Source organism: Neopsephotus bourkii, unplaced genomic scaffold, assembly GCF_033783945.1.
Source record: "Neopsephotus bourkii isolate Nb327-2 ecotype Australia unplaced genomic scaffold, CSIRO-AGI_Nbou_v1 NB_1624, whole genome shotgun sequence".
Classification (NCBI taxonomy): domain Eukaryota; kingdom Metazoa; phylum Chordata; class Aves; order Psittaciformes; family Psittacidae; genus Neopsephotus; species Neopsephotus bourkii.
The window spans coordinates 1314247-1333429 of NW_026902099.1; the positions used below are offsets into that span (position 1 = coordinate 1314247).

The following is a 19183-nucleotide window of genomic DNA, read 5'->3' on the forward strand; positions in this document are numbered from 1 at the left end:
CGCCGCCTGCCGCTTGTGAGGGACGGAGCTCGGAGCCCAGCCTAGGGAGTTCCGTCCGTCGCCCCGCGGGCAGGGTTGCAGCGCGTCCCACAACGGCGGGGCCGAGCGCGGAGCCCTGCGGAGCGGCTCCGCATCGCAGCACCTCCCCGGCTTCCCTACCGCAGCCAGCTGGGCTGCTCGGACCTTCCCCTGGGGTGGGAGGGCGACAGTGAAATCCCAGCCTTGGCCTTTAAATATATTTATTTTATTTATGGCATTCTTTCATTTGCGTTCTTGCTTTCCGCAGGGATGGCTGCAGCGGAGTCATTAACCTGTAGCCTGAGCGAGCTCTGGCCGTAGCTCGGCGCAGCTGCTCGGAGGGCGCTCTGTGGAGCTGCCCGGACGGGGCAGACCCCGCGGGCGGGTGAGGGAAGGAGCGGGGCCGGCGGTAGCGCCCGGGGCAGCGCCAGGAGCCGGGCAGTGCGGTGCGAGCCCGAGGGGAAGCCAGCGATCTGTGCAAGAGCCCCCCAGCGGCCCCGCGTTCTTCGGAAACGGCGGGATGAACTGACTCCCCACCTCCTCGCACCAGAGAGGATCTCCGAGCCGGGGGAGGAGGGAGGGGGTGCAACAAATTGCCGCCAGCCGGGAGAAGTTGCAGTAAAGAGAGATCCCTCCTCTTCGTTCCCTCCCCTCCCCACTCTCTCTCTCTCCTCCCCGAACCGTGGCAGCAAGCGGCGGAGCGGCGGCCCGGCAGGCGAGGGAAGGAGCGAGCGGCGTCCGCAGCCTGGCGATGCTGCAGCGGCTCCCGCGGAGCCTCGGCGGGGAGGGCCCGGCCCCAGCGCGCCCCGCACCGCCCGGCGGCGGCGCGCCCTGAGCGGGCGGCCGCGGCCCCGCGGTGCAGCGGGCGCTGTTGCGCAGCGCTGCCCGGCGCCGCCGGCCTCCTGCCCCCGCCGCCGGCTCGGCTCGGCTCGGCTCGGCTCGGCTCGGCGCGGCGCGGCTCCCGCGGAGACGGAGCGCTGATTCATGGGGCCCCGCGCCGGGTGCCTGGGCGCGGAGAGCGCGGTGCTGCCGCTGCCCCCGTGCGGGGTGTGAAGCCCCAGCCCCTCCTCCGCAGCCCCGGGCTCGCCCGCCCTGCTCTGGAGTGTGGTCCCTGCCGGGAGCCGCCGCGCCTGGCGCACGGAGGGAAGCGTTGATGCATCGCTGTGGAAATTCATTGTGTGACTTTCTGGGTATTTACTGAGTTTCAGACCGAGATGCAGCTCTTGAAAGCTTTATGGGCACTAGCAGGAGCAGCGATCTGCTGTTTTCTTATATTTGTCATCCACTCACAGTTTCTTAAAGAAGGTAATTATATCTGCATGTCTACATACACTGTTCTTTAATAGTGAGGTCTTTACGAGGTGCCTTAATTATTTTTACTGTTTCCAGTATGTTCTATTTACAGCAGTGCTTCCACGCTTTTTTTCCTTTCCGCTAAAGCCTTCTCATTTCTGTTCCTTTAGATAATAGGTAGTGTTAGACTTACATTCTTGGTAAATGTGTATATACATATATATATATCTATAAAATCTGTATGCTGTTTGTATTGAGTGCTTTAGCCGACGTCTCATTTCTTTATGGGGCATGTATAGTGTATAGAAAATATTTGTTGCTATCAGATGACCACAGAACAGTAGTCATCATGGGAGTATTAATAAACCAAAAAACCCTTACCAAGTAAACGTCTTATTTTTATATCAAATCAATAGGCAGCCTTTCCTTCTTCCTTGTTCGGTACGTTTTCAATAGATGGCACTAAAGTTCTATGAAAAGGGCAGGGCAGAGCAAATTCTGGGCATTCGGCATCCTCCTTCTCCTGGCTGCCCCGAAACTGGAAGAGGCCTTTGCATGCTTTCAAGGCTCCTGTTTTTTTCCACCTTGTGGTCAGAAAATTGGGATTACGGGATAAAATAGTTTGAATTGTGGGACAGGCTGGCTCTGGCTGGCTCTTCCCCCCCCCCATATGTGGGTTGAGTGGAAAACAAATATGTTTAAGTGGATAGAGGAATTTTCTTGGGAAGTAATCCTTATATTGTTCTTTTTTTTTTTTTTTTTGTATTTTTGATTGGTTTGTTTTTTTCTTTCCTCAGGAAATTATTCTTTTTTTATTTATTTTTCTTTTTTATTCCTCTGCTAAACAGTAATTTCATTGTTCATGTATAAAGTGGACTGTAGTCTGAGATTCAAGTGTAAATCCTGAGGGGTGTGCGTATATTTGGTGGCGCATGGGAAAGCCCACTGCTGTTCTTTAACAGTGTTACCAAACACAACACAACAGTATGGGGGTTTTGGTGAACCCACTCATTCTTTTTTAGCACTGTAATGCCGTTGAGGTTTGAGCTGCTGGAGGAAGGAACCCCACTCAGCTTGGAGTGCTGGTTGTGCAGAGCCTGGCAAAAAACTTTTATGTGACTGGGACAAAGTTTCACTCAAGATTGAGTAAAGTGACTGCCTCACAAACACTGAGGGGCCAGTACTGGGTTTAGCTTAGTGCCAGTCCGAAAATAGCACGAGACCGGACATTTTCACAGGTCTTTTCTGAAATGAATAAGCACTGATTTGCCCAATTTGGGTAATAAAGAAACCTTCTCCAGATATCTCCAGTGCCAGAGATTTCTCCTTGAAGAAACTTGTCCATGCTTTACCAGGGTTGTGTGCAATGCCTCCCACAGAGTCACTTATTTAACATTCTTTTAAAATGCTTAGACAAGTGTATGTGTATATCTCTGTCTAATGAGATGGTCCGTTTTGAGGAGGTTTTGCAGAATGAAATATTACCATTCATTTCAGGATATTTTTTGTCAGTATTTACCATTATTCTGCATGATTGTTTGGTGGTTTTGGTTGTCGTTTTATTTTTTTTTTCTTCAGTCTTTCACTGCTTGCTTTTGGGACCGGTGTTACTGTAAATAATCCCTAAAGAAAGAAGCATTTTGTTTCAGTTAGAATATTTGCTCTTGCAATGTAGGCATAGAAAGCTAGCAAATTAATATATAAAAACAGTAACCATGGCCATGCACCAAGGACTTTTAACACATTTCCAGTGCTTCTCCTCCAGCAATCACAGCCACTCAGTGTGGACTGCAGAGAGGAAACTGAAGCTCTTGAGCTTGTCGGGTAACTTAATTGCAGCAGTTTGTTTATATTTGTGAGGAAATTATTTCTGCTTTCTTTAACACTGAGAACTATATACTTACTGTAAATACAGATTGTGTGTGTTGGGCTGAGTTGTCAGCCTTTTCTTGGGGGGTGCTAATCTTCACAATAGCAGTTTGACCCCTTTCGTATAATTACTTCAGCAGTGTATGTATTCCTCACTGTAGTTTCAATAATGACACTGAATAGTGTAGTGGAATTGATTGAAAGTCTGTGTGGTATAACAGTCTTTATTAAGAACTTTTAAAAAGGGCAATAAAAATTACTGGTTTAACCATAGTATATTCAAATGCAGGTATTTGAGATAAGGAAAAATAGATAGCAGTGGATTTAAGCTATATATTCTAAACAGTTTGCAAAAGCAAGATTAACATTCCTTTTTCATTTTAAAATCTGCTTTTTTATTATTTGCAGTAATAAAACAAGGGCAAGAAGTGTGAGGAAAGGACTAGGAAATCATTTAACCATGTGCCTACCACATTGGTTGGTTAGGTAAATATGTACAAAGAATACATCTGAGATGGCTATTACCTTACTTTCATAAGCTTTGAAATTCTTTTCTGATATCAGAGTTCACCCTTCACACTAACACGTTATAAAAAGTTAGGAATGGAATGTCTCATTGCACATGATGTTGCTAGGCTGTTGATTTCCTGGCAAAAAGATTAATTTCCCATTGAAGCCTAATGAACTACATGGGCTCATTGTAACTCAGCAGTGTGGTCGAATTCTTAAGTTAAATGCCTGGATGTTTTCATTTCATTATTTCTTGTGTAGAAGGATAATTTCCTGTAGTCCCAGAGAACAAACAAGTAAACCACCAGTTTGCCTGGCTTGATCAGATTAGCTGGTAACATGATCTCCTGAGAGAATTTGACAGTAGAAGTTCATATACCGAGGATCTCTTTTGTATGCAAGACAATTGATTTAAGAAGAGTGACATGTAAAATTAATTAAAGATCTGACTTAATTTATTAATGCATGCTCTTGCTACTTTTGCATGATTTGCAATATTTACTGCAAATTTTTCCAGAGGCTGGTCGTAATAGAAAACTGACAAAATCTGCACTTCTTACAGCAACTCAAAATAATATAATTGCCACATGTCTTTTTCTGTATTCATTTTCCCTTCACTCAGTTATGTTAGCTGTTACGTTAAACTGTTATCACCTACTAACACAAGATAGTTTTATAATTTCAGTTGTATTGCATGTCTATAGTGTGTAGAACTTCCATTACAATTCAGCTGAAATTTACTTACTGGAACCAAATCCTCCTTCAGTCACATTCATAAACATGAAGTTGTATGTTGCAACAGTCAGCTGAGAGTTTTCACGCTGTTAATTTTTCATTTTAGTTCCTATGCTGAACTTAGATTCCCTAAGTAGTTATGTGTATTTGTGTACATGTTTTTGAATCAGGGCAGTTCAGTGGTAGCATTACATTACTGCCATTTAAATGGTGTTAGGAAACAATGACTGCTTGTTCTGAGATGAGTGGGAAAGAGCTGTTTAAATGTCTATTTTCATGAATATGGTTTTTTTTCAGGAAGTGAAGAATGGGTGATACAGGGTGCCATTTTTCCACACTTAGGCGTTTGTGTGAAAATACAGGTCGTCCTGTGGCTAATCCGTTCCCGTATGTCCAATCTGTCCTTCAGTGTTTCTAAAAGATGAATAGAGCTGTGAACCCAGAAAAGGGTATTGTGATATATAATTGCAGTCCCATGCCTGTCTGATCTTCCTGCAAAGCAGTTTAACATACTCTAGTCAGCTGCAGCCAGTATGAAGGGTGTTAAAAACCAAGATAGCTAAAACTTTTTGCATACACCATTAAGAATTAAAAATAGGGATTTAAGTTAAGGATTCAAGCCTGATTTTAAATGATTTAGATATATTGTTTAACACACTTATTCTAACAGAACTGAAGAACACAGAGTTGATGCTGCACACGTTAGCTGTGGGAACTCCTTTGCGCCCAGACAAGTACCCTTTTCACCTAGTAGAACATTTTAACCATTCAGACATAGTAGGAATGGGGAAAGGAAAGCATACAGTTTCTAAACGTCTCATTGAATCCCATTGAGAGTAGTGCAGTCAGGGAGTAACTTCAGAAGGGGGTGTGTGTATTGTAGCCAGGGTGTGTTACAGCCCTAGATATACTTTAAAGCTTTTTGCCTATCCTGTGACAGCTCATTAAGAGACTGGAATGTCTTATCTGCCAAGGGCAGTTTAGTATTTTGAATGGTTTATGAGATTGGGGTGGTGTGAGCCTTGTCTGGAGAGGGGCTACACAGAAACGTATTCAGTCTCAGGAATATTACTTGAAGTATAGAGGATTGAGTATTAAGTTCTCAAAACCACATTCTTAACCTGTTGGGTAGATACTCAGTAGTAAGCTGTGTAAAATAGGGTGATTTTCTGTTGATTTGCTGCTGCAGTTAAGTGGAGGAAAGAGACTTCCAATACTTGTGTTATAACCAGGTGATTATGGCTATAAACCAGAATTTTAGGATCATTTGTGCAGATTTAGTATATACCTACATTCATGAATAAGGTGTGTTACACATAAGATACCTTATGTGTAAACAAAAAACCCTAAAAGGTTTAGCACATTTTTCATAATTACCACTTTTTTTGGCCTTAAGCAAAAGTAAGCAGTTGTTGGTTACATAGTTATGAGTACTTCTCTATCAAACACATTCAGAGAAATTAATGTCACAATAGCAAAACATGCTGCAGCACCTTCTTTAAAATAATGCATTTATTACACATAATAACTTGGTTAAGTTTCGTCTTTATTCTGTCACTTTTTACATATTGAAATATTTTAACCTCCTCTAAAAGTATGAAAAAAGCTTTATGTGTATTTTTGTGGTTTTAGGGTGTACATTTGGCACTGAATAAGGAATGTTATTCTGTTTAGCTGTGTAAGCCCAAACAACTCTACTTCTCTTCTGCTAGTGCTTGGAAATGTCTCCTGACAGTATATCCAAGACTATTCTCTTCTTATAACCTGATAGCTTTATAAAGTTGGCAAAACTCATGTTTATTGCTGTCCAAAGTACACTGAAGAAAGGAATTGTTGTTTTCTAAAACTTTTGGAGAGTTTGGTGCTCCAAATTTTCCTGGAAAGCATTTGAATGTGCCTTATTATAACAAACAATATTGCCAGCCTTTTGTTCCTTTATTTATTTTTTTCTTTTATCTTTTAAACATCAAAACTCCCACCTTGAAATAATTAAACATGAGGTGAGAAAGAGAATAGCATTTAAGAATGTGGGGAAAAAAGTTTGGATTCATGTGGGAGTTGTTTTGTTGGTTTTTTTTTTTCAGTTTGCTCTTTTGTGCTTCACCTGTGTCTCAAAACTGTAAAATGTCTTGCATACCAGATGTGCTGCATATGTTACCTATATATAGTAAAGCTGAGTGGAGGACAGTTTGTCCCAGCTGCAAATTTGTCTGCTTTTGTAGAATTTGTTACTCTTATCATCCCGTAGTATAATTCTTTCCTTCTGATTTGTTGGGAGCTGTGGTGAGGCAGATGTGAATGAAATTATCAGAGCAGCACACCAGGCTAGAGAGAGGCACTGAATGTGAAAGTGGAAGGTTTCTCTTTACATCCAGGAAACAGATTTGGCAGCTACAAAGCCCTAAGCTTGCATAAATACTGCACAAGGAAAAAAAATGTGAAAGGTAACAAGTATGGGAGGTTTGTTTGCAGGTTTTTTTATAGTTCTTTAAGGCAAATAAATCAAATTAAGAAGACCCAGTTAAGTGGCTATTTCACAGTGTATGGCACATCAATACTGCAGAAAAAAGAACATCCTGCTTCAAGAGAAAATAAAATAGCTTGGTATTTGAAAAGTTCTGGTATTTTCAGAGTGGCTTTTTGTTTGTTTGTTTGGGTTTTTTTGTGGTTTTTTTGTTTGTTTGTTTGTTTGTTTGTTTGTTTGTTTTTTTAAGAGAGGGTTAGAGAAGTCTAGCAGTGAAAGGAACCTTTGTAGCCAAAAGGTCTTCATTCGTTTTCTTCTCAGGGAGGTGAGAAAGCTGTTCTTTCTCTGGCATCTGCTGTGCCGGGACGTACCAAGAGGGGGAGTGTGGCAGTTTCCCACTTCATAAAAGCTAGCTTCATAAAAGGTAGCTTGAAACAGGCTTTGGTTTTGGGTGATGAAAAGGAAAGATGTGTGTATGTCTTCATAGGGAAGTGCACCATAGATGGCATAAACCCCCTCCTTTTCCCAACTCAGCAACTTGAAAAAGGAATTAGTAACAGATTTTCAGTAGCCTTTTTACGACTGCCTGTTTTCATGCCCCAAGAGCACAAGTGAGGAGTTATTGACCTTTCTCAGCATTTATCAGCACTACCTGTTCCTAAAGGCAGTGCTATAGACTGATGTAAGTCACATCATACAAAAGTGAATGCTTTTTAGATCTGTTGACTAGTATTTATTTTTCTTGTTTCTCAGCAGGCATGCACTGTATCAAATATAAAACTGGAATAAAAACAGGACACAGTTGAGATATTTTTAAACTGAATTTAAAAGGAGACATAAAAAAGCATATACTTAGAGGTCAAAATTTCAATACAGTATTGGTAAGAAAAGCCATAAATGTCTTTAATTCACTAGTCAAAAAATAGGTAAAATTATTCTCTTTTCATATATATTTAAGAATAACTGCTTATAATCATATGAAGTAAAGAGGCAAAAGAAGCTTTTGTGCTAATGATAACAGCAGTATTTGTTTTCCAGTAGTATTTAAAGGTCCCTATTGGAATTGGTGGCTTAGCCGAGTATGACTGGCCAACTGTAGTGCATGTTCATACAAGTCCAAGCCAGGCATCTATTCCATCCAGTATCTGGATTTTAGCAAAGATTTATTTTGCTCAGAAATTATAACCTCTTGTCATTTACAACCCATAGTGATAGAAGGTTCTGTTTAATAACACAATCTGATTATTTGTCCAAATGTGCTATTTATGCCTGTTCTAGAAATCCAACACAGTATAATGAATCTGCCTATTCATTATATTTTACCTTTGGCACTACATCGGTTCACAAGTAAACGCTAATCAGAACAATAGATCTTCCTACTAATTGTTGTTAGTCTTGTGAAAAGCAATGAATAACGTGTTTGGCATATATCCAAACAGCAAATTAACATATAAATGACCAGAAAAAAATAATTTAATGGATCAATACTTATTGAAATATTTTCTAAAAGCAGATGCTGTACTAATGTGAGTTTTCATGTGGATGATTTATTATTTTTAACCGTATGGAGGAAAGTAGAATACTGTGTTAGTTCTTCAGGTGAAAAATTGTATTTATAATAAATATTCTGGATCTCAGCTTCTTGCTAACATGCCACAAGGCTATAATGATATTCCAAAGACTAGATGTTTAATTGCGGTCACACATGAGGGAAGAGGGAGGCCAAATTAAGTGGATCCACAGGAGAACGAATGGAATAATGACAGCATTCAATGGTATGACCTAGAAAGAAGTACTGAAGAGACAGGAGTTTACGAGTTTAGAGAAAAGATTACTAGCAGGATAAGAGCTTTCAGTGGGCAGAATTCTGCCGTAGGAGTAACAAACTGTTCTTTCTGTAAAGTGGGAAGATTACAAGAAGCAGTATTCACTGGAAACTGATTTGAGGGAGATTTAGGTTAGACATTAGGAAAGATTGCAGCAAGGCAAATTTGTGCTGTGCATCAGGGAAGACGTGCCAATGGCAAGAACAGTTAAGCACTGGAATAGATTTTCTTGGGGAGTTGTGGTACAGGAGAGTTTTACTTTCAGTTTAAAATATTGTCTACTGGGAGCAGTATCGTTAAGTTAAAGCAGGCAGGCAGGCAGACTGTGTGACTTCTTGGAGTCCCTTCAAGTGTTATCCTCCAAATCGTGCACTTGCCTGAAACTTAGAAAAGTGAAGGATATTTAAATGTCTGACTTTTGAGTAGTTTTCTGTTGAGTGCTAAAACGAATAGGGCCTTGAGAAGACACACTAGGATCTGAAAGCAGAGGACAAATAAAACCTCATGAAAACAGCCAGTATTTTAAGTATTTTATTAGCTAAACCATGCCACTTTTTGAGTTGCAGGTGTAATTAAAAAGAAAAAAACAAGCAACCAACCAAAAGACCCCAAACCTAAAAAATCTCACGATTTATGTAGTTAAAGATCACTCTTTTGTTTCTGTTGCTGTTTAGGACTTAAAGGTGTTCTGAAGCAGGGCCTTTCTCTATTCAGTCTTCTTCGTGTACAAACAGCAGTGAAATTAGAATATCAGTATCATTCACTGTCTTGTGGGATGAGGATTTGGCTTAAGGATTCTTGAGTTTTGCCAGTCTGTTCTTATTTCCTCAGCACCTGGAGGGCTTATTTCCAGGTGGCCCCATGACTGCTCTGACCTGTAGTGTGGGAAGCACAGAACCAGCCTCATAACAGGGTGAGCAGCAAATGGCTTCAGAGGGGTTCTCTGTCAACCTGTACCTGTTTTGTGCTACAGCTGATTAAGAGCTTTGGGTTCATTGTGGCTGTCATGGTGTGTACCTTGATACAGCACTGTCCAATTTTTATGATGTCTGCAGGGTTTCAAATCCAGTAGCAAAACGAGGACTAGCAAATGGTGCTGACAGAAAGGCTCATAGGTCAAGATAAGGACAGGGAGAGATCACTCACCAATTACCATCATGAGCAAACCAGACTTGACTTGGGGAAATTAATTTAATTTAATGCCAATCAAAACCAGAATAGGGTCATGTGAAACAAACCCAAATCTTAAACCAACTTCAATCCTCCTTCTCCTCCCTTTTTCCTGAGCTCAGCTTGGTGTTTTCTCTACCTCTTCCTGTCTATGAGCAGTGCAGGGGAATGGTCAGTTAATCACACATTGTCTCTGCTGCTCCTTCCTCTTCAGGGGAGGACTTCACACATTTTTCCCCTGCTCCAGTGTGGGGTCCCTCCCACAGGGGAAAGTCCTCCATGAACTTCTCCAGCATGAGTCCTTCACACGGGCTGCAGTTCTTAATGAACTTCTCCAGCGTGGTCCCTGCAGCAAACCTGCTCCAGTGCGGGCTCCTCTCTCCATGGGGCCACAGCTCCTGCCAGGAGCCTCCCCTCCAGGGCACAGCCTCCTTTGGGCATCCCCCCTGCTCCAGCGTGGGGTCTTGTCTGAGCTGCAGGTGGAATCTACTCCACCATGGATGTCCATGGGCTGGAGGGGCACAGCTACCTCACTGTGGGCTGCACCATGGGTCGCAGGGGAATCTCTACTGCGGCACCTGGCGCACCTCGTCCCCTCCTTCTCCACTGACCTGGGTGTTTGCAGGGGTGTTTCTCTCATGTATTCTTGCTACTGTATTCTGACTTCTGCTAGTGCTTCACAGGGTTTTTTTTCACTTTCTTGAATACATTATCCCACTTTCACCACCAGTGTTGCTGATGGGCTTGGCCTTGGCCAGTGGCAGGTCCGTCTTGGAACTGGCTGGCATTGGCTCTATTGGACATTAGGGGAAACTTCTACCAGCTTCTCACAGAAGCCACCTCTATAGCGTCTCTGCTACCAAAACTTTGCCACTCAAATTCAAAACACTCATAGTCTGCAACCTGTGCTTGGAGCAAGCCCTGTCTGGAATTTGCTCATGCCCCTGGAACAGTTACGCACTACGACATTGTTCTGCTTAAAGGTGTAGAATATTTGGGTAGTAGGTATTGTTTTTTGAGTGGCACTAACATAATGGAAATAAAGTTTCTACAAGTTACTGTATTGCAAGTCACAATTTCCTTACCCCCTTACAGTGGTTTGTCAAAAAGCAGTCCCATTTTATGTGGTTCTGTGGTAACTGCTAATTAATCATGACAGTGATGTTATATGGTAACTTTTGTACCTTGCTGCAGTTTTTATTGTATTAGATTACATGGTTCTCAGCATGATTCTTTCAGTACAAATTTATGGCTTTAAGGAAGGAAAGACCAAACCACTGCTCCATTATTCAGAGCTGTACATGTTTTGGAGATGTGCATCACGGATCTGGGAATAGATTTAGCCTCAAGAGAATCAAACAGTTGTTTGAAACGGTCACTGCTTGAGTACCACCTTGCTTATGGCTATGAACTAATTGAGATTAAACTAAAATGATTGTAAGATTCTTCTTTTTCCTGTGCATTGGCAGTTCCCACTATCTGTTAATGCCTGCACAGTATTATTTAGTCATTTAAAAAAAAATGTGTGTGCTTATGGGTTCCTCTTTTGTTCTGGTTTTTGCCTTTGTTTTCCTAATGCATGCTGGTAGATGAACTAAAGAATCTTTAGCTTCATTTCTTGTGAGAAGATCTCGTAACTGTTCTAAACATTTTTGTATGCTTGGCTATAAAAATATATAGATTGTACCAGATGCTGCCTTAACTCATTTTACAGAATTACAGTGGATGCTGATGAGTCTTAAGAGTCAAGCCTTTAAAAATAAAAATTCCCTTCCTATGTGTGGTGTTTTTTGTGGGTTTTTTTTTTTTCTTTTTTTTGTAGGGTAAAGTAACTAACCCATTTTATGGAATCTTTTCACCTTTCCACTATTTTGATTAACAATTCAGTAGAACTTTTTGTATTTTAGTAAGTTTCATGTCTTCCCTAAAGAATATAACAACATAAAAAATGTATTTTGCCTTTTATGTGAGTTATAAGTGGCATGATTTTCAAGTGGGCTGAAGACCCAAGAACTCCTGTGGCCTGCTGTTAGAGATTGTATGATAAAACATACGGGTTGAGTGTTTTCTTGGCCATCTCAACTTACTAGATTCATGCCAAGACTCAATAGGTTTGTTGTTACTACAGGTTAGTTCATGAGTAGACAAATATCCCTTTGTTGTGATATATATACATCACTTGTAGTGATAGTTATTTATAAAAAATGCATTATGTGTGTTTTTCCTTTTTATTTCAATTTCCAGAGCCCAAAAGCATTTTGCCAGACACAGCTTTTAACTTACAAGTAAAGTGTCTTTGGTGACAGTCTTCAGAAAGTAATCTGTAAGGTATAAAAGTTGAAGGAAGAAATGTGATTAGAGAAAATAAGTACACTGTTTGATGTTAGGAATGAAATCTTGTCTCCATTTGAGTTGATGGTGAACTTTTTGCTGTTTTCACTGAGGCCCCAGTTTCAGCTGTGTTGGACAGCATGAGGTTCTGTTTTGGTACGCTTTTGCCTTGGTTTATTCATTTGGGAAAGTGTCCTTTTCTATCTGTGAGATGTGTGATGTAAATGACTTCAAAAGGTAACTCCTGTTGAAGCTCTTTTCAAAGGGTGTACTTCACTGGACAAGTTCTGCTTTGTTCCACAGTTCCTCATCCCATATGCAGACATTCCAGCTCCTGGTAACATTGTCTTGCTACTGGTAACATGCAGTTATTTCCCTTGTTCCACAGATGCTAAAAACTATGGCTGTTGTGTAACTGCATACTCCAGTTATTAGAGTTAGTGATCTGTGCTTCTGTTTAATTATGCACTGAGGCCTTACCTAGAGCCAAAACTGTATTCTTGCAGTCACTTAACAAGTCTAGAGACACTTGAAGTTTACAGGAAAAGTATGAGAAAAAGATTAGTAAATTATACATGAGCAAGTAGTTAAAATAACAGAAGTTAGGAACTATCGTTTCACCTCAGTGTCTCCTGCAGGCTTAATGCATCTCTCCAGCTAGAATTGCCTCATTCCTTCAGCGGTGCTTGTCTACTTCCAGTATGCTCTATCTGCCTTCTGCCTTGCATGCTCTCCCAGGTGAATGCAGCTTCATTTAGCATGCATGTATGGGAACGTGGGCAAGGAAAACTTCCACCTTCCACTAGACCAGGGTGCTTAGATGCCCACGCTGGGGAGACCAAGTCCAGATGTAGTTAAGGTTGTATATTTTCACTTTTTATTGTAGTTTTATTTATCTATTGTAGTTTTATTTATTTATTGCACATTTATTATTCTTTTTTCTTCTTCAGTTTTATAAGCTCTATCATGGTGAGAGCTAAAGTGCATTAGATTTATAATATTTTTTAATATTAAACCCAGTTCACAGAAATCATGTATGTTTAGTAATTTGTATTATGGTGAAAAATGAATGTAAAATCTCTATTTGTTACAGGCAGTTTAATGAGTAGTTTGAAAATGATTCACAAGATGAGATTTGCAAACCTCCCTTTTTCAGCAGACAAATGATGGAAGTCAAATTAAAAGGAGTAGCTTGTCTCTCAGATTCATTCTAATGCTGACTTTCTGACATGATGTTGAAGATGTCAGATCTATCTGTAGGCTTCCTGTTCACTGTAATGGTAACGGCAGACACCTGTGCATCTTTCGGCAGGCAGGTTCTTGAATTCAGTAAAGCTGTCCAGTACTAGAGTAGCTTGTCAAAACACAATTTTCTTCGGAAGAAAACAGAGCAATCATATTTTCTTCTCATGATTTATGTGCTGTTTTTTTTTTTTTTTCCCTTAGGAAAAGAGCAAAGAACATAGAAAAATTTCAGTGGAATTAGCAGTAAAAACAGCAAGAAAAGGACTGCAATTTGCAGCATATTTTCCTTTTCTAATAGTTTATCATTATAAAAGCCAAGCAGAGAAACCTTTGCCATAGAACTACTCATTTGTTTGATTGCTTTCTCCTGCACTCATTTATGTTATGGCTTAAAAATGGTCAAGGTTAAGCAGAGATGTGCTTACTAACTGAGATTTAATCCTGACTCCTCAGTGTAGCTGCATCTTTTAATGTAAACTGCAGCCGTGTAGAGTAGAAAGAGCTATTATGAATCCATATATGAGAAGAGTATGGACAGACACAAAGGAAATAAAGAGTTTGTAATGAAGCCTCACTGTTAATTTACATTTTGAAAAAACAAAAAGTTGCCATAGTAACATGTAGGTTGCAAAAATTTTCTAAATCTGATGTATTAGATTGAGGAAACTCTTAACTTGCATGACATGTATCTCAAGTTTTGCAAATAACATTTTGTGTATTTGTAGGGTTGACCTCAAATACTTTGCATTTGTGCAAAACATAATAAAATATGAAGGCATCGGTAAGTTATGCAAACAGAGCCTTTTCCAATCAGCTTTCTAATTATGTTGTTCATAAGATAATAGCTGTTTGGGTTTCCTTCCTAAAAAAAATTATATGTAGGTATTTTTCAGGATAAGAATCTGTTGCAGTTCTGTCATTGTTCAGAAACTATGCATTTACTATTGGTGATTTTTAAATATGCAGGACGGTATATTCTGTCTTTTCTCATAACCATTCTATGATTCTATAAATTTCTTTTTAATTGTATTTAGTTCACTAATACTGTCTTTCTAGGACATACTTACCTCTGTAAAACAGAGCTTTGGTAAACAGACCAAAAGATACAGTTAATAGTAAAATCCATTTTTACTGTTTCAAAAGGCTGGTTATAGTACTGTGCACTACGAGTATTGTAAACTCTAGTTCTGAGTGCCATGGTCTGCTCTGTTAGCTTTCTAACTATATGTGCAGCAAACTGAGCAAATTACTTTTATGGAGCAATTTGCAGGGTCAGTTGTTTAACTTGTTCATTTACTGCATATTGCAAGTCAGCAAAACAGCCAGTTTTTTCTTTCAGTACAATTTATGTATTTTCTATTGTTTAAGAATTATGTAGGAAATAATGTTTTCCCTCAGTCATCAGCTAATGATTTCTAAAGACTGTTTTGTTGGATCTAGCTGCACTGATGATGGCCAGTGACTTTTTTATTCACGGAATATCTGAGCTGTTTAACTTCTTAAGGTGAAGTCTTTGGTGGTGCATGATCCAGTTGAGTATTATAGCTTCCATGGTGATATGTGAGATTTAAAAGTAAACCACATTTTTGAATATGTTAAATGTAATAACAGAAACTACTTACTACTACACAGCACTAGGGTATTTTACCATTTTTTTAGCTGCAGTTCTATTTAAAAGTATTCTTTTCCATTATAAATTTATTAGAATCTTTTTTTTTTTTTAACATGTAAGCTCTCTATAGAATCGTAAAAAAATAACTTGAAAGCCCACCTAAACCATTGCTCTGCTTTAAGACCTCTTTGATGGAGATTCTACAGCTTCCCCTGGATTTTCATGCTGCACTCATCTATTATGTCCAGTCATTTTGCCACGTGGAAAGGCTGGAGCAGAAGGCACGCACACATACAGAGCTCTTTAAATCCTAACATACTTAACCCAATTAAATCATAAAGGTAGTACTTTATTTGTAATTGTTGAGCTGCAGTTGTAGAACGTGGTGAGCAGTGAATTTGAAAGTAGCATTCTCTGGGGTTCCTCTCCCTGCCACAAAGGAGGGCCTGCTGAAGGGCACTGAGGAATGGTATCCCTGACTGGGATACAAGACATACTTGTATTTTAAGACCATTTGGTTTACTTCATGGATGTGGTAATGAGTTCTGGACGCACTATCTGGAGTGGCAGCTGAAGAGAGCTTGAATCCTGGCCTTAGGATGATTTATGTGGCACTGCTTGATGTCGGTACCTTGGGGAAGGAGGAGCTTTGCTTCTGAACATGCCACTTCTTTAGAAAGACAGAAAAGGAATCCAAAAGAGAAGGGGTTGCACTGTTTTGAACTTTATTGGACTTCCTTTATATCATCACTGATACATATCAGTTAGGTCCTCCTTCTCTAGCTGTGTACAATAAGAAATTTCTTTCATTTTAGTACTACCCAAAAGTTTTAGAAAGGCAAGAAGTTGTCTTCCATGAATGTGGCTTGTGAAGTGTCTTGGGACTAGTACTTTCATCTCCTTTCCAGTTTTCTTTCTTCCACCTGATGCTCCAGCCATTGAATAACACTGAATATGGGACATCATAGCTAATCTACAGCAATGGACTGTGTTGCCATGACATAGAGTTTAGGAATCCTTGTAGTATCACACAGAAGGAGAAGCTTGGAAGTAGTGAAAAGATGTAGTTATACACAGGGATCTTAAAGCAAATTGTCCAAATTAGGAGCATGGTCAAATTGCTTTTATTCTCTGTCTATAGCTTATGATGTTACAAGAATATGACTTGCATCCCCTCAAGTAAAGTAATACTTTACTGTATTTGTGAATGTGATAGATTAGCTCATATTTTAGATGTTGTCATGCTTGAATCATATATAAACATACTGACTCATTTAAACTGCAGTAATACAATGTGCCCTTTGTATTCCTGCATGTAGAAGACAGGCTGGTCTGTCAATGAAACCCACATTGTCCTTCTGTGGTATAATTTCCATAGTTTGCAATTATGATTTCCCTTCTGAAATGACATTTGATAGTGCTATGCTGTGCTGCTGGTAATTCAGTAACCAGAACTCTTTTCTAACCCATTCAGCTAGAACAGTGTGTGCTCTTTAAAGTCTGCAAATATCTCAGAAGGTCTCTGTGTACACATATGTGCAGTGAATCTTTGCTAGTGCAACAGTAGTTGTCTTTACCTCACCCCTCTGCTGGGAAGACTTTATAGTTTGTATTTCAGTTGTACCACAGTCCCAGCTGTCCCGAAGCTTTGTGAAGTTTGCATATAGTTCTGAGGCTGGACAGGCTTGAATGCGCATTCGTCGGGGGGTAGTCTGACCAAATTTTGTTCCAGCTGCAAGAGTGACTGCTTGCAACAAGTGTATGTCCTTTATTTGTAAGAGCACTGGTTTTGATTTTCAGTTGTGTATGACTGCAGTTTGGATTTTAGGTGAAAACAGGAAATGTTGTTACCACATGAATGGTATACTTATTGAATCCTTAGTTGAAATAAATGGTGAAAGGTTTACTTATATTTTGGAACCCATGTTTTTCATTTTTTTGTAAAGGCAAAAACGCTCTTAGTTATATATCCTTAATGCTCAGCATAATGAAAGTAAACACACTTAAAGTGCATGGTTGTGTTCTGTGGTATTGAGTGTACATATGCTGTGAATATGAAGGTGAAGATATTTCATGAATGCAATATGCAAGGGACTTGAATATTCTGACTAAATGGTTATTATTATATGTCATTAGTTTTAAGGAGCTTAGTTTTTCGAAGATTTATAACAAAAGGTGGAAGATGGAGAATAATTATACCCCTGTCAACTAGTCAAAGACAGTTGCTGCCTATCAGTTAGTAATGGTAAATTCTGAGCTTGCAGACTGAAGCACTTGCTGGCAAAAAGCTGCTTCAGCCTTAGCTATATGTATTAAATGCTTCCTTGTAACTGAAAAGTTAATAAACAGTGTAGGTCCCATCTGTCTCAATCAGCTCTGCAACTGTTCTGTTGCTCAAGCCCTTTTGATCTGTCTTTTTGCCCTTCCCAACTTTTATTCGTCTAATTAGATTTTTCAAGTTAAGGACCTGAACTTCAGTCATAGACCATCACAGCTACATTATATATATTATATTCAGCTACATTATATTCTGTCTGTAAACTGAGTTTATGGGAAGTTTGTTTTCCCCTTACTCCTGTCATGGGCTGTTTCAAAATTTCATTGGTTTTGTTATTGGAAAAATGATTTTTTTTTTCAGCTTTATGGTTTTTGTAGCATGTATCCATTTCTTATTTTGCACTTTCCCTCCTTTCAGTGTTTATCCCTGCTGAAATTATGAATATACCCATTTTCCTTCTTAGCCTTTATTTTGCACACTAAAGAAAAAAAAAATTTTTCCAGCATGACTGCAGAACATACACTTGCAGTACACTTGGCATTACTTCTTCCCTCACAAACAGTGGCTTGAAAAGGTATAATCTTCATTTTAATTGTCTTGCAGTGGCATTGAGCACTAGTGTTTATACTTGCCTCCCTCTTTTTCGCAGTGGCTCTCCTGATTTGTTAGGATAGCAGTGGTCCTTTCACAGCCTCATAACAGTGATAGTTAATCTGTTGTCAGATCGTCATTTTAGTCCTTTTTCCTCCTGTCAATTCCAACTAGTAAATTACCAAATTTTTCATATAAATTATTTTTAGTTCCTGCCTACTTGGCTTTCCACTCCATTGTTCTCATCCCACTTCTGTTAAACCCATCATCAGGAAGGCATTCAGTTTCTTCCTATGCTGTATTTTGAGCTTTCTCTGTGTTAACAATGCCTCTGAAATTTGTGTCTCCGAATTCTTTTCAGCTTCTAATTTAGATGTACAATAAGAAGAATTCAGTAACCACATTTGCAGTAACATTTTATTTTGCACATAAAAAAAGCACTGGGCCAAAAAGCAAGATTTAAGATCTGATACAGGTTTAAGCTGATATTTGGAGGTTAGATTTTCAGATTAAAAATGTCTTATGTCTCTGAAAGCTTGGTCAAAAGTAATATAAGCTTGTATAGATAGATAATTTTATTTATTTTTTTTAGGACTTATATCACATAAAATAATATTCGAGACTTTCATAATTAAATTAGAAAAAACATGTTATTTATTTATTATTTTTTAACAGAACTGAATTCATAGTGGTTAATTTAGTAATGGCAACCAGTATTTGAATTAACTTTGAATTAACTCTAATTTCATACTCTGTGTTTTGTCTTTCTGTTGGTAGCGGTAAGGCCACTCAAAATGTGTGATGATTTTCACTGAGTTGGTTTAGGAAAAGTATCAGTAGAAGAATTAGTGGAATGATTTGTTCTGTGACAATTGCTCAACTTTTTTTTTTCTTCCTTTTTTTGATACCTGCTGTTTGAGAAATGGAGTTTGGAATTGCTCTGGCTTTTATATCCATAAAAAAAAAATAAATAATGCTTATTGTCTTGTGAATTTGACTCCATATTTTCCAGCATATTAAGGATGCGGACTTTTCAAGTTGGTTTTGTATTTAGAAGTATTTTTACTGTAAACAGCGGATGAGGGTGTACAAGAGGAATAATTTCAGAGTTTCACATGTTTCTGTTTTAAAGTTTCATAGAATCATAGCATAGTTTGGTTTGGAAGGGACCTTCAAACGTCATCTAGTCTAACGCACCTGCAATGAGCAGAATTTTAAGAACCCTTTAAACTTAGGCGTAC

The 19183-nt window shown here is 39.3% G+C and overlaps 1 protein-coding gene across 6 annotated transcripts in view; it reads left to right on the plus strand.

Annotated features, from left to right (window-relative positions):
- Positions 1 to 19183, plus strand: part of TAFA5 (TAFA chemokine like family member 5) — a 436737-nt gene that overhangs the window by 123442 nt on the left and 294112 nt on the right. The window contains exon 1 of one of the 6 annotated variants that reach the window (XR_009728388.1): positions 985 to 1323. The exons of the other annotated variants lie outside the window; for them this stretch is intronic. The gene's annotated coding sequence lies outside the window, so the exon portion shown is untranslated. Of the gene's footprint in view, positions 1 to 984; positions 1324 to 19183 lie in introns of those variants that run through there. 6 annotated transcript variants of the gene reach the window in all.